The sequence below is a fragment of the Ursus americanus genome, chromosome 19, assembly GCF_024610735.1.
Source record: "Ursus americanus isolate L20-20 chromosome 19, mUrsAme1.1.p, whole genome shotgun sequence".
NCBI lineage: Eukaryota > Metazoa > Chordata > Mammalia > Carnivora > Ursidae > Ursus > Ursus americanus.
In genome coordinates, this window is record NC_142145.1 from 36,574,217 (window position 1) to 36,587,562 (window position 13,346).

At 37.1% G+C, this 13,346-nt stretch overlaps 1 protein-coding gene across 25 annotated transcripts in view; it reads right to left on the bottom strand.

Moving 5' to 3' along the window:
• Window positions 1-13,346, bottom strand: part of DTNA (dystrobrevin alpha) — a 347,196-nt gene that overhangs the window by 236,229 nt on the left and 97,621 nt on the right. For 8 of the 25 annotated variants that reach the window (XM_087869890.1, XM_087869886.1, XM_087869889.1 and 5 more), the window contains exon 1: window positions 11,538-11,935. The exons of 1 other annotated variant lie outside the window; for it this stretch is intronic. The gene's annotated coding sequence lies outside the window, so the exon portion shown is untranslated. Of the gene's footprint in view, window positions 1-11,537; window positions 11,937-11,962; window positions 12,074-13,346 lie in introns of those variants that run through there. 16 more of the 25 variants (XM_087869892.1, XM_087869891.1, XM_045772874.2 and 13 more) reach the window with 9 other exon arrangements.

The window sequence follows — 13,346 nt, forward strand, 5'->3', positions numbered from 1 at the left end:
TATTCATTCATTCTATTTTATTTTATTTTATTATTAAAATTTATTTGCTTTGTTTTCTTTGGGGAAGGGGTTTGGATTTCAGAAGCACTAAATGCTCTAACGAATGGAGGAAAAAACTCTTGGAATGACATAAAAGGCTTTCCCCATCTGGGTACCCACTGACCTCTCCAAACTCACTCATTTCACTCTACCCTCAAACTCTAGAACACCAGTTGAGTGCCCCTCTATGCACCTGATTCTTGTCTTTGCTCATGCTAGTTTTTCCATCTTGAAGGCCTTCCCATCTTCCTTCATTTAGGTAACTCCCCCTCACCTGTTAAGATCCAATATAGCTGTCACCTCCCTCAGGACCTCTCTGAGCACCTGAACATTCTATCATTTCCTACACTATGAAAAAATTGTCACCGTATGTACCTGTCTTCCTAGGGCACTCCTCAAAGACAGGGACTAGGCAAGGTATAGGTCATTTAAAACATCAAACACAGGGTCTAACTCTGAGATTTAGGAATGTCTTACTTTAATATGCAGGTTGTGGAATATGTAATTTTGACATGAGACTTGATTATGACATGATTATAAAAAAAGCACATGGCTCATTTCTTTTTTATTTGTTGTGATTTCTGTTGTAAAATAGTGAAAGAACACAGTAAACTAAATCTGATTTTTCTTTCATTTTGTACTTTGAAAATATATACCAAATTATGGGCTGGGAGACTATATAGGCTTTTTAATGCCAAGATTTAAATTTCTTCTACTGAAGTTTGAGTCATATCAAACAGATTTCTAAAGAATTTAAGTAAAAAAATCTGAGAGCCCTCCAGTGGTCAAATAATATATGCAAATACAATCATTTACTCAATATCCCTCCCTCCAAAAAATTTAAAACGGTTCAAACAGTCTCTCTGCTATAAAAATGCGTGCTCTGATTATTTTCTGATATCGCTATTTCATTAAATTGCTTTTTAGCAGTTTAGGAAAATAGATGTTTATCCAAACCATGTAAATAAACCACAGAAAATAGCAGCGCAATCCACTCATTTATCAATGAGAGGTTTTGAGTAGTTGCTAGAATGTAACCATGTAAGGGCAATCCTGAATCTTGTCCAGATACGAGTAATTTAATTCCTTCCATGACAGCCATTGAAAGAAATGTGGCCATACATTAAAACCACTCAAGATAAAGAAAGGATCCAGTCAACCCTAGCCGTGTCTGCTACTTCTGTGCTCCCCTTAAGCACAGAATTGTATTTTAATGTGCGTATTCCTAGACTCGGAAAAGCATAGTGTGTGTGTGGATGTATGTGTGTTTCTAAATTGTAATTTTGATGGTTTACCTAAGAAATGTGTTGGCTTCTCTTTTAGCAAATGCATATCTAACTAAGCCAGGCAGCAGCACTTTCCTTTGCTTCATCTCTTGTCATCAGATTACCAGGAATGGTTTGGCAGAAAGCCTAGAGTAACGTCTCTGCCTTGAAATTACCAAGTTCTAACATTTACCCAAATGCTGCAACACTGAATGGCGAGGGTATTTTGTTTTGTTTTGTTTTAATTAAATACCTATATTACCTTATTAGAAAGTAAAGCTTGCTTTAAAAAACTCCCACACACATTTAGATTTATACATATGGTGTTCAACGAAGGATTAAGATTCTTTTTGCAAATATAGAACAATATACTTAATTATTATATTCCAAAATCTTTATAGACCACCTCAATAGACTGGTGCTTATTTATTTCAAGAAGTTAGCAACTCTGATCAGAGGAGAAATGCTAAGAAACAATATTACATCCTTTCATTTCTTACTCAGAATTTTTTTTTTTTGCTTTTTTTCTAAATGGTTTAGATAGAACAAAAATGTTCATCAGTTTTCCTTCTGTATGGTAATGTCTGAAGACTCACCCTTTCAATGTTCCTAGGTTAAAAAAAAAAAAAGTCAAGTTCAGCTAACATCTGTGAATGACCTTCAAGAAATTCAGCCTACTGCAAGAAATGTTATGGGCAATTCTCAGAAAGCATACTCTCATGGAGTAAGTTATTGCCTAAGACAAAAGTGGGCATTTCTGGAAGCTACTTTGTGTCTTTGAGGCCACTGGGGTACCATTTACGAGACTGAAGCAATAATTTACCCTTGTGCAATGAAAAATGTAATGTAACTTGCACACTAGGATCCTTTGCCTCATTAAGTTAAACACTTCCCTCATGTCATTTTAAAGGAGAGATTATGACACTGTAAATCTAAGTAATTTAGATTTATGTTCTGGCGTCTGGCAAATGGTTACACAGGATATTTTTCAGCATTCCAAATGTTTTAGGTGCTAGGCAGTTTCAGAATGTAGATATAATTGACTTTGTAATTTGGCAAACAATAGAGTGGCTGTGTGGCTATTCAGAGAGTTGCAAAGGAACAGCCCTACAGAGTGGAGAAGGGATCTTCAGACTCCCCTGCAATGGATTTTTAGAGGTGTTGCTGACATCATTATGGTTTCTGAATCTTATTAGAACCCCAGGGGGAAAATATAAACAAAAACAAACCAGGGGAGAAATGTGGGCTAGGAATTGATGCTACCCACACTTTTGATTGAACGATTTCTCTTTGGACGATACAAAAAGTAGGTATATTTCCCAGGTAATTTTCTTTTTTAAAAAAAATGTACCGACAAGCAAAAAATTATCTCTTGCTTTTGAAATGTTAGGAAGAGAACTGAAATGCTGATAAAGAAAAAGCAGAATAATATTACAGGAGTGGATGAGGTGACGAAAGGACACATGCTTCCTGTCACACCTGAACACCCTGATACTAATCATTGAACCTCATATTTAGAATTTTCTTTGACTAGAGTTGCTGATAGTGTAAAAGTTCGTGGAGAAACTGGTTCATTTTAAGCAGTCACAGCACTTAACTGAATATAATACACATGCTTTAAAAAATGGACATTTTGTCTGTTTGTCTATTATCCTCCTTCCCTGAAAAATTCCCATAGATGGTAATTTTCATAAAGCATCTTTTGAAACCCAACAATTTACTTTTCTTTTTTAAGCTTTAAAGTTTTTTAACTTAAAGGAGGTGAAAAAAAATCAAGAAACAGATGTTGAAGTTAAAGATTACTTTTCACGAGGGCTTCATAAAGAAAGGATAACTAAGTCTTATAAATTAATGTTTAGTCATATTCTAAAATGGAATACCAGTTTTAGATTTTTGAATGAAATGGGCCAGATAGTACAAATCCCTGTAGAGCTCTGGATTCTGATGAATACAGTCAATATCTTTAATTGTGGCTGCATCACAAATTATATGCCCGACTAAAGTTAAACAAATACTCCTGGATGCCCTATCAGTTTAAAATTTAATTTCTGCTGGTGCTTAAAATCAATGCCATTTATCAGGAGAATAGAAAGTACCCAATAGTAAAGATATTTTAAACTCCTTTAAAATTCTCAGCTTTATGTTCTCAAAATATTACATGAGCTGCCACATTATCACTCTTAATTATTAGTAAGGGGTTCATTAATAATGAACAAGGGGTGATTTAAACAAGAATTTACCAAGTGTGTTTCAATGTGTATTAAAAAGAATGTTAAAATATTAGATATATATATAAATATTGATATATGTTGAAGCATATTGTGTTTATAGATAATCAAATTACGTGTGTTGTGCTTCTGTGTGTATACAAGTTACCTTGAGAAATGTGGGTTGAAAAAAATCAGACTTTAAGAACCCCTAATGCTGAGGATCACCTAAATCTCCAAGAGAGAGAGATGGTATAGAGCATTTTCCAAATTCACTTGACCCAGAATACTCATCTATTTTTTTTCTTTTTGCATAGCGCATTTCCTAGAATTGCTGCTTCCAAGAACATAAATTGGATTTGCTGATTTAAATTAAAATTCAAAGTCCTTAAAACATTGGTTTAATAATTTTCCAATTTTCAAGCACCTCATCAATCTTTGAATTCTTCAGTTTTGCCTTGTTAGCACTTAAAACTAAACGCAAAACAAAAAATAGGTATCAAAGTGGTGTAAATCCTACTCAAAACAATGCATTTCTAATATGTAATACAGATCACCATTCTTTTGGGGCCATTTTCCCTAACCCTAGTCTTTTTATTTTGCCTCTTGGAAATACTGGGGGCTGGGGCTGTAATGGATTATACTCTACTGCTTTTTTCTCCATTTAAAACATTAATTAATTAATTAATTAATTAATTAATTAATTTATTTTTGCTACACATGATCAGTTCTTAGAGATGGGAAAGTGTAGAAGTAATGTTACACTTTTGCTCTCTACAATCCATAGGAATTGTCCTATCAGAGGCTCTTTTCTCTTCATGGGCTGTTCACGGGCAGGACTCCCTGAGAGATAAGTGTAAAGACAGGTAAATGTTAGGATTCCCAAGAATCAGAAAAGCAGTGACAGGAAAGGTCACAGGCACTCAGGAAACAGCAAAGATTTAGGGAGCCAAAGGCCTTCGTGGGGATAAGCATGAAAGGACAAGAAAAGAGAAAAATGATACCAGGCGGATTGCAGGTAATTGCCTACAAATTGCCAAGGAACCTGTTCACAGGTACATGGTAGTCCCCCATCATCAGCGGGAATACCGTCTAAGATCCTTACTGGATGGCTGAAATCACAGACAGTACCAAACCCTCGATCTACTATGTTTTTTCCCTATATATACACACCTATGATAAAGTTTAGTTTATAAAGTAGGCACGGTAAGAGATTAACAACAATAACTACTAATAAAATAGAACAGGGACATCTGGTGTCGCAGTCAGTTAAGCATCCGACTCTTGGTTTTGGCTCCGGTCCTGATCTCAGGATCCTGGGATTGAGCCCTGTGCTGGGCTCCGTGCTCAGCTGGGGAGTCTGCTTGAGATTCTCTCCCTCTCCCTCTGCCCCTCCCACTCATTCTCTTTCTCTCCATCTCTCAAATAAAATAAATCTTTAAAAAATAATAAAATAGAACAACAATGTACTATAATAAGTTATGTAAATTTGGTCTCTCTCTCTCAAAATATCTCTTATTGTACTGTACTCCTGCTTTTTCTTGTGATGATTTGAGACAATAATATGCCTACATGAGGAAATGAAGTGAGGTGAGTGACGCAGGTTTGAGACACAGGGACAGGCTATGACTGACTGACCTTCTGACCACTGGTCGGAAGGAGGATCGCCTGCTTCCCGATCCCAGCTGACCATGGGGGTAATGAAAATCAAGGAAAGCTAAACCACAGATAAGGAGAGAGTACTGCCTAAGACTTGAGTCTAGATCTTTGTTCTTCTGGGGGTTTGGGATCACCTATCATTCATTAGTATGGAATTTATTAGAGGTCTTCATAAAAATTCCAGCTCTTTCTCTTTTCAGGCATGTGGCAGGATTGTATTCTTCACCCAACTGAAGTTAGGTGTGACCACATGGCATGCTTTGGCCAAGGAACACAGGTCACTTCCAGTGAAAGCAACAATGTGGAGAAGGGCCAGCAGCCAAACCTCAGTAGATAATTTGCATGAGTGGGAAGGAAACCTAGGATTTTATAAGCCACTGAGATTTAGGGGCTGTTTGTAACCTCAGGAAACCAAACGTAGTATATCTGGAGCACTTCCTATGTCTGCATCTGAGTTTTATCATATATAAAAGAAAATAACATATGTCTCTTACCTACTAAATAGTATAAAGCATTGGATGCGGTTTAGAAGAGAATCGTTACACTTATCTGAAGTGTTAAAAACAACATCTTTTGATGAGCAAATATGTTGCTACAAATGTGTAACAATGAACAATCTAGGACTAGGAAGTTCATATGCATTAGAAGATAGATTTCATTCAAAATTAATCTACATCTCTTAATACAATTAGTAAAGGCATCTGTGTTCTTGAACTATGATTAACTCAGTGAATTCATCCTTTCAGCACTCATAAATCTATGTGCTACTACATTACATAGGAATGAGGTACAAAAAGTAAAGTGAGACTAAAAAAGAAAAATAGTAAAAATAACTATTGCCCTCTTTAGAATACACAAAGCTTTACAAAGCTTTCGTGACTCAGGCTGTCCCTGAGTCATCTTCACAACATATTTATCTTGCAAGAATGTAAAGTCCAACTTTATTTATGCAAATAAATGTACTTATATTTTATATTAAGATACAACACAGTCTCCTATGTGATAAAAAGACACGTTCCACTTCACTTTTTTTTTTTTTAAATTTTGTTTAGGTCTGTTAAAATGATTCTATAAAGAACATCTGCTAAATACAGTTTTAAAAAATTAAAATAACCTGAAGACTCCTAAAACTTAGTGTTCTGGGAAGAAAATATTAATTGTTGAAGAAAGGCAAAGTGACTTTTTAACAAGTATGGAGATTAGCACAAATAAATTAAGAATACAAATTAGAGAATAATTCAAAGGAATTTCTTAATTATATACGTTGTTTTAACATGACATACTCCAGGGTCAGTGTCCAGTGAAGGGGACTACATAAATAATTTCTTAATCCAGCATAGTTAAGTCACAAGTTAGGAGCTTGATAGAGATTAATTGAATTAATAAAACAAATTAGCTCAGCTATATGAAAGCTGTGACTCAAAATCAACCAATTTTCAAGAGCTAGTCTTAATTTGTTTTTTACTGATGAGGCAAAAAAGAAAAGGTCTATAACATTATATTTTCATATTTTGTTATAGAGAAATCTAGATTTTAATCTAGATATTGACTTTGAACACTTGATTAGAGTCAAAGATTTTTATTTAAAATAATATTTATTAATTTATTAATATTTAAAATATCTTTGACCCCATCCATATTAGGGGGCTTTTTCCCTTGTGGAGGTAGGAAAGCCCTGTATAAGAAAAAATATCAACCAAGTTTCTTATTTTTCTAAATCTGGGGTGTTGGCATGTCAAAGGCATATAGTAAATGTGTGACAAATTTACAAATGATCTGAGGAATATGAAATTAGTTAAACATCCTGAGATTAATAAGCTATATTTCCTCTCTCTCTGGTTCCCACAACCTATATTCGATTTTTAATAATTAAATGCAGTGTTGTTACTGTTGTTTAAATTCAGCATAGCAAAATGAGATTAACATTTAAGTCCTTAAAGTTTTCAAATGATAATTTTCAGCTACCTTTAAGATTTAGGGTCAGTCAGAGAAAGACAATTATCATATGATCTCATATGATAATGATATGTGGAATTTGAGAAACAAGGCAGAGGCTCATAGGAGAAGAGAGGGAAAAAAATGAAACAAGAAGAAACCAGAGAGTGAGACAAATCACAAGAGACTTAATCTCAGGAAACAAACTGAGGGTTGCTGGAGCAGCGGTGGGTGGGAGGGATGGGGTGGCTGGGTGATGGACATTAGGGAGGGTATGTGTTGTAGTGAGTGCTGTGTATTGTGTAAGACTGATGAATCACAGACCTATACCCCTGAAACAAATAATACATTATATGTTAATTTAAAAAAAAGAGAGAGAGAGGAAAAAAAAAAAAGATTTAGGGTCACAATGTCATATCACATAAGCAATCAGCTGCTTTCCTTCTAGTACCACACTGTGATCTGAAAAACAATCCAGTGTTTTCCAATGGTTCAGATTCAGGCTGTGTGCAGTGAGATTATTTTGATCGAGTTGTGTCAGGTTGACTTTTTCCATTGGTGTTACCCAGTAGTGTGGGCTAGATTTGTTGAAACATGTCAGTTTTCCAACTCTGTGCCTTTCCTTTTTATTGTGAATCTCTCTGACAATGCACAGGTGATTTATACTTAAACTTCTATGATCTCTGTCATCATCACAATATTAGAGAGTCTCATTTGGCAAAAATGGAAATAGATGGCCTCCTCCCCGCAAAACAGCAATAACCAAACAGACACATGCACTTTTAAACTGACTCTACTTGACATAGAAGAGCACTAATGATCATGGTTCCAGAAAAATAGTCTAAGGTCATAAGAATAATGATGTTTAGAATGAAAAAGAATAAAGTGAATAAGGAATTGTTGAGAAAAAACTTCCTAATAATAATTGTCTGTTCATTTCCTTAAACTTAAATTGAATGGTTTCTATGTGTCAGTTACTGAGAATACTAAAATGGGCAAGACACAGTCCCTGCCATCAGAGGTTCCCAGAATAGCGGGTGAGCTATATAAGTAAAGAAAATACAGGGAAGGTGACTTACGGGGTCAACCTTGAAGAAGTAGGATTTATGCACAAATGAGATGAACAATGGGTATTTGGGGTGGAGGTGGGGCAGGCAGGTAGACTAGCACAGAGATACAATAGTGTATGGAATATTCTGAAGGCAGGAATTATGTGTGATTAAAGTGTTGGTGATAACCAGTGAAGTAGTGGAGATGGTGTTAGACAAACAGGTTGAGGCTTTGTGATAAGGCCTTTAAGACATACTAAGGAATTTATTTTGAAGGGAATGGTGAGCTACTAGGGATTTTTAAGTAAGGGGGCAATCCTTCCATGTCTATGATTTTGAGAAGATTGGTGTGTTGGTCCCAGGGTGGGAGATGTGTTGGGCGGTAGACCGTAGAGGTAGGAGAACAACTGGAAGACCATAGTAAAATACCCAAGTGAGATGATGAAGAACTGAAATAGAGCAGTTGTAAGGAGACTGGAAAGGAAGGAATGTATTTAAGATAATTTTTAAAATGTGGAGATACTTGGATAAAGGCCAAGAGAAAGTGAGAGGAGTCAAGGTCAACAGCTGACAGTGATGGTGGTGGGGTGGATTAGAGAGGCTGAAGAGATGACTAAGGAAAGGGGCCAGCTAGGGACAAATAAAAGGACTGGTAAGTATTGTTGACAGCTCAAATAAGGTTGGGAAACATGAATCCCCCATGCATTTGCAAGTTTCTCCAAAAGGCCACAACTAAAACTAAAAATCAGAAAAACTACCCCAAATCACCGATGATGTTAGCAGACCGTCTAACACCTGCTCTAGCATGAGTATATTTAAATTTAAAAAAAATGACCATACAAGTAGTAGAGTGAATTTCCTTTTCTGGTAGAAGTAATGAGACAATTTGGACTGACACTCCCACTAACAAAAGATATTTAAAATATAAAAACAGCAAAGAGCTAATAAGATGGCGAGGTTTTCACACACAGAAATTTGGAAGACCAGAACTCAAGAGAGGCGGCTTATATTTGAAAGCTTTGGCCCTTGGGCATGACTATGTGTGAAGCCAGCTGCACTCTGGGGAGCCTTACGGGTTTTGTGGGAATGTCAAAGCCTGGTCCTCACATGAGGGCATTAATAAACTAACACAAATTTAACTTGGGATCTCAAAAGGCCACATCTTCCTTCAGGATAGGAGTGAACCCCAAACAAATGATTCCTCACACAGATTTCCAGCCTTGCTTCTTACATGGATGGGGCTCATTCAGGTAACTTGGGTGTTGCACTTTGAGAAAGAAAATTCTGGTCTGATATTGCCCCAGGTGCCTGGCAGAAGCAAACCAAAGTCTCCTCTGGAGGAAAACATAGTCCCCACTAGGTCTCAATTTATTCTTACAAGTGATTTTTAAAATACATTTCCAACACATAGTCAAAGATATCTAAGCAACCAAGAAAATAAGACACCATGAGTAAGAACTGGCAGGAACAATAATAATAGAAACAAATCCAGCCACGCTTGAGATATTAGAATTAGCAGACATATATTATAAAACTACACGTACTATATTCAGTGAAATAAAGCCCAAGCTTGACAAATTTCAGCAGGCGACTAAAAACTATGAGTGACATGATAGCAATGGATACATATTCATCCTCCTTGTCAACACTATTTGGCCTCATGGTTTAAAATTTTCACATTTTAGAATTTAAAATTTTGTGCTCTTTTTTGGGGGTTTCCTTTTGACACACTGAAAACAAAAACAAAACCCCATACTGAAAAGCCTGATACAATTTGATTTATATATATAATTCAATCAGAAATACACTAGTTGAGTATAAGTCACCTGGAAGTGTGTATGTGTGAGTTCATGTGTATATAGTGAGCACACACATGCTTGCGCTCAGATTTCTTGGAAACACCTACAATTTCTGCCAGGCTCACTCCTACTATCAACAGGTCAGGACTGAGCTGAGTGAAGCAAGGGGAACAGGAGTCAATGTCACTGGGGAAAATTTACAAAGGTACCATCCGCTTGTGGGGAAATGAAATGGAAATTCACTGCAACTTTCTGGAAGATAGGTCTTGAGTGCAAGAAAAGAAGGGTGCTGAGCAGTGATATTCATCAGGGGTCCAGAAGGAGAAGGAGGACTGGGAAGGAAGAGGGAAAGTGGGCAGAGAAAGGAGGGTGCGGACATCAAAACTGAGCCCTGCTAACTTTACATTTTGATTTGGTCTTGCTAGATCATTCGGCATTGTAAAATCAAGTGACTCTATGAATATAATGCTCATTATTTCATTTTAGAAGCATAACGCAGCGTATTATTTATTCTTATCAAAACTGAAAGATCGTGTAAAGTCATTCATTATTTGTACTTCGTGTAGCCAACTTAGTTCATTAGAATCTGGTCTATTTGACAGAGCAAAATCCAGCCAGTTACATTTAACAACTGTTCAGCCCCACGCTGTAATAAGAACGTCAGCAGATTTATTTTCCCCATATAAAGTAGAATTTCCAATTCACACCATGTCCTCTGTGACTATTATGGACAATATTTATTCAGAAGGAATGCTGTGCAAGTTTGGGAAAGCTGTCTCTAAGAGCAGAGCTGAGAGGTCATTCGACAAAATAAGAAACAAAACCTATACATGGTCAAAACATGAAGAGAACTGAAGTTTGTCATTCTTTCTTGTAAAGAAAAAAGTTTGAAACCCTTAAAACACAGCATGGTAATAGCAAATAAGACAACTCTCCCTCCTCCGCTCTCAAGCTTCATATAATCAGAACGCCTCCATTCACTCAGCAAATATCAGCTTTTTGGAGAAAGAGAACCTGCTTGGAATTAATAAGGCGACACCAAAAAATAACTTCTATTAATAAATTGTTCTCTTCAATGGAAAACTGCCTATTTTTTTCTCATTTGCTTTTTTTTTTTAAACAGATTATCTTCTAAAGGCTCCTTATACACTTCATCCCACCTTTAGACCACCTCTTTTCCCCTTTTTAAATTTATTTTCCTTTTTCCTTTTTTAAATTAGGAAGTGTCATTGTGCCATGCAAGGAAATCCCATCTCACAATAAAACAATTGCAACCAGTGGCATCATAAACAGAGTAACATTCAGTAGGTGTCATGACATAGAACCACTGACATTGTGATTCAATAAGGGCAAGGTGTTTAAGGAGTTAAGGGAGGAAAATGTAAGTAAGGGTAATAAAGCAAAACCGAAGTGACAGACATACAAGGTAAATTTCAAAACTAAACTGAAATACTCAATTTCTTTCTGCTGCATAACTTGTAAAATGCCAAATATCTCAAGAAAGGTAAGAAAGTTACAGTACTGGAAAATCTTCGTGATCACGTTTTCATTTAACCCAAATACAAAGAAAAATTCAACACTAACCTTCCCAGAGAAGCGATGCGCCTTAAAGCCAATCTCTTCACTTACCCTAGCGTGTGTACACCAGGAGCTCCTAAATCCTTTTCATTCCAGGACATCCAGACCATACACGAATTCTTAGCACAGTCACTTGAAAAACCAACTTTGGCCAAATTGTTAATGGCTACAGAGATCATAACAGAACTCTCTGAAATTCTATGGAGCGATAGGAGTTTAAAATCCAGCTTCTAGATCCTGGTGTATACTGTGTCTATCTTTAACTTGAAAATGATTTGGTTTCACATTCCATTGAAGTCCCACTGGCAGATGCCTTTGGTAAGCTCACCAATGGCAGGCTTTCAAACGCCCTCCCTCCACCCCCCTCCTTCCTCTGACTGAGCTTCCGCTGCTGCTACATCTAATGCCCATTTACTCAGCTGTCTTTTTACCTGTCTCTGCGTGGGTAAAAGGAGATGCTTTCATTGATGGCTATTACGGAAACACTTGGAAAGTTCAGATCAGCCTGAGGACTCACTGTGCTTTCCCTCCTGCCGTCCCCTCCCCCTTCTTACTGCCAGAAACCAACTGACTTCCAAACTTGGCTGTCTGAAAAAGAATGTTCTCTGATTGGCATTCCTGGAAGCAGAAAGCAAGGCAGCTCAAGTTTTGTTCTGTTGCTGTGCATGAAAAACTTCCCCAGGTACACATAATACGAACAAGTAAGTTTCCTGGATTTTTTCCTTAGCTTTGAGGAGAATGGAGTGAATATTTGGGGGCATTACAAATACCTTTGATGTCACATAGCATTTAAATTTTAATATTCACATATAATTTTACCCAAAATGGCTATGCGTGCAGTAAAAAAGCACAATGGCAAATCTTGTGTGAAAAGTTGAATTTCCTTATTAGTCAATGAGTTGGGATCCACTGGGCGAAGAAACAGTCACGCTGCCTGCTCGACAGTATTCTGGAGCACAGTTGTTCAGTCTGTGGCTTTTCTGTGACAGAAAAGCTTGTTCGTAAGAATTGTGGAGACATGGGTTTCCATAACCCTGTATTTTATATCGCAGACAGCAGAAGAGCGTGCAAAAAAACCCCACTTCTATCTCCCTGTCAAGTCTTCTTTTCCAGGACTGTCTTGCAAACTGGTGAGGACTACACAGACACACACACACAGACACACACACACACACACACACACACACACACACTAACAAAAAAACTGAGTGAACGGAAATGAGGAAAAGATACGTATCCTTCAATAGGGTTGGATTAAAAACATATAGTCCCTTCAAATCAGTACTAATAAACTTGTGTTTATTATTTACATAGTGGTCATGGGGCCAAAAGATTTGCTCCTGCTGCTGGTGCTGCAAATAACTGGCCTCTCCATGTTGAAATGTAGTGAATGTATTGTATACCATGATATGGACCAGACAACTTCCTGAAAGGCCCGATAAAGGATTTATCATTTCAGCAATCAGACAAACCACAACCCCACGCATTTTGGCTTCCCAAATTTCATCTGGCTGTGCTGCCAACTCTGGGCAACTGTCAGCTGGCTGGGCTCGGGTACTGGTGTGGCCGCAGCTGCTCCTTGCAACTGGTACACACATCTCAAAAATATTCAACGGCAAGAGGGTGACTCCAAAAAGAAAGCTTTCCCTTTGCTTGTTTTACATTTTCTATTCTAGGTGGTCTTGTACCACATCCGGACAAGACCATGTTAGGGAACCACGAGCGAACACCTGATTAACTGCCGTCATGTTACTGATTGACTTTGATGATATTCTGATGCCCAACATAGATTGGCCAATATAGAGCTTGCTCACT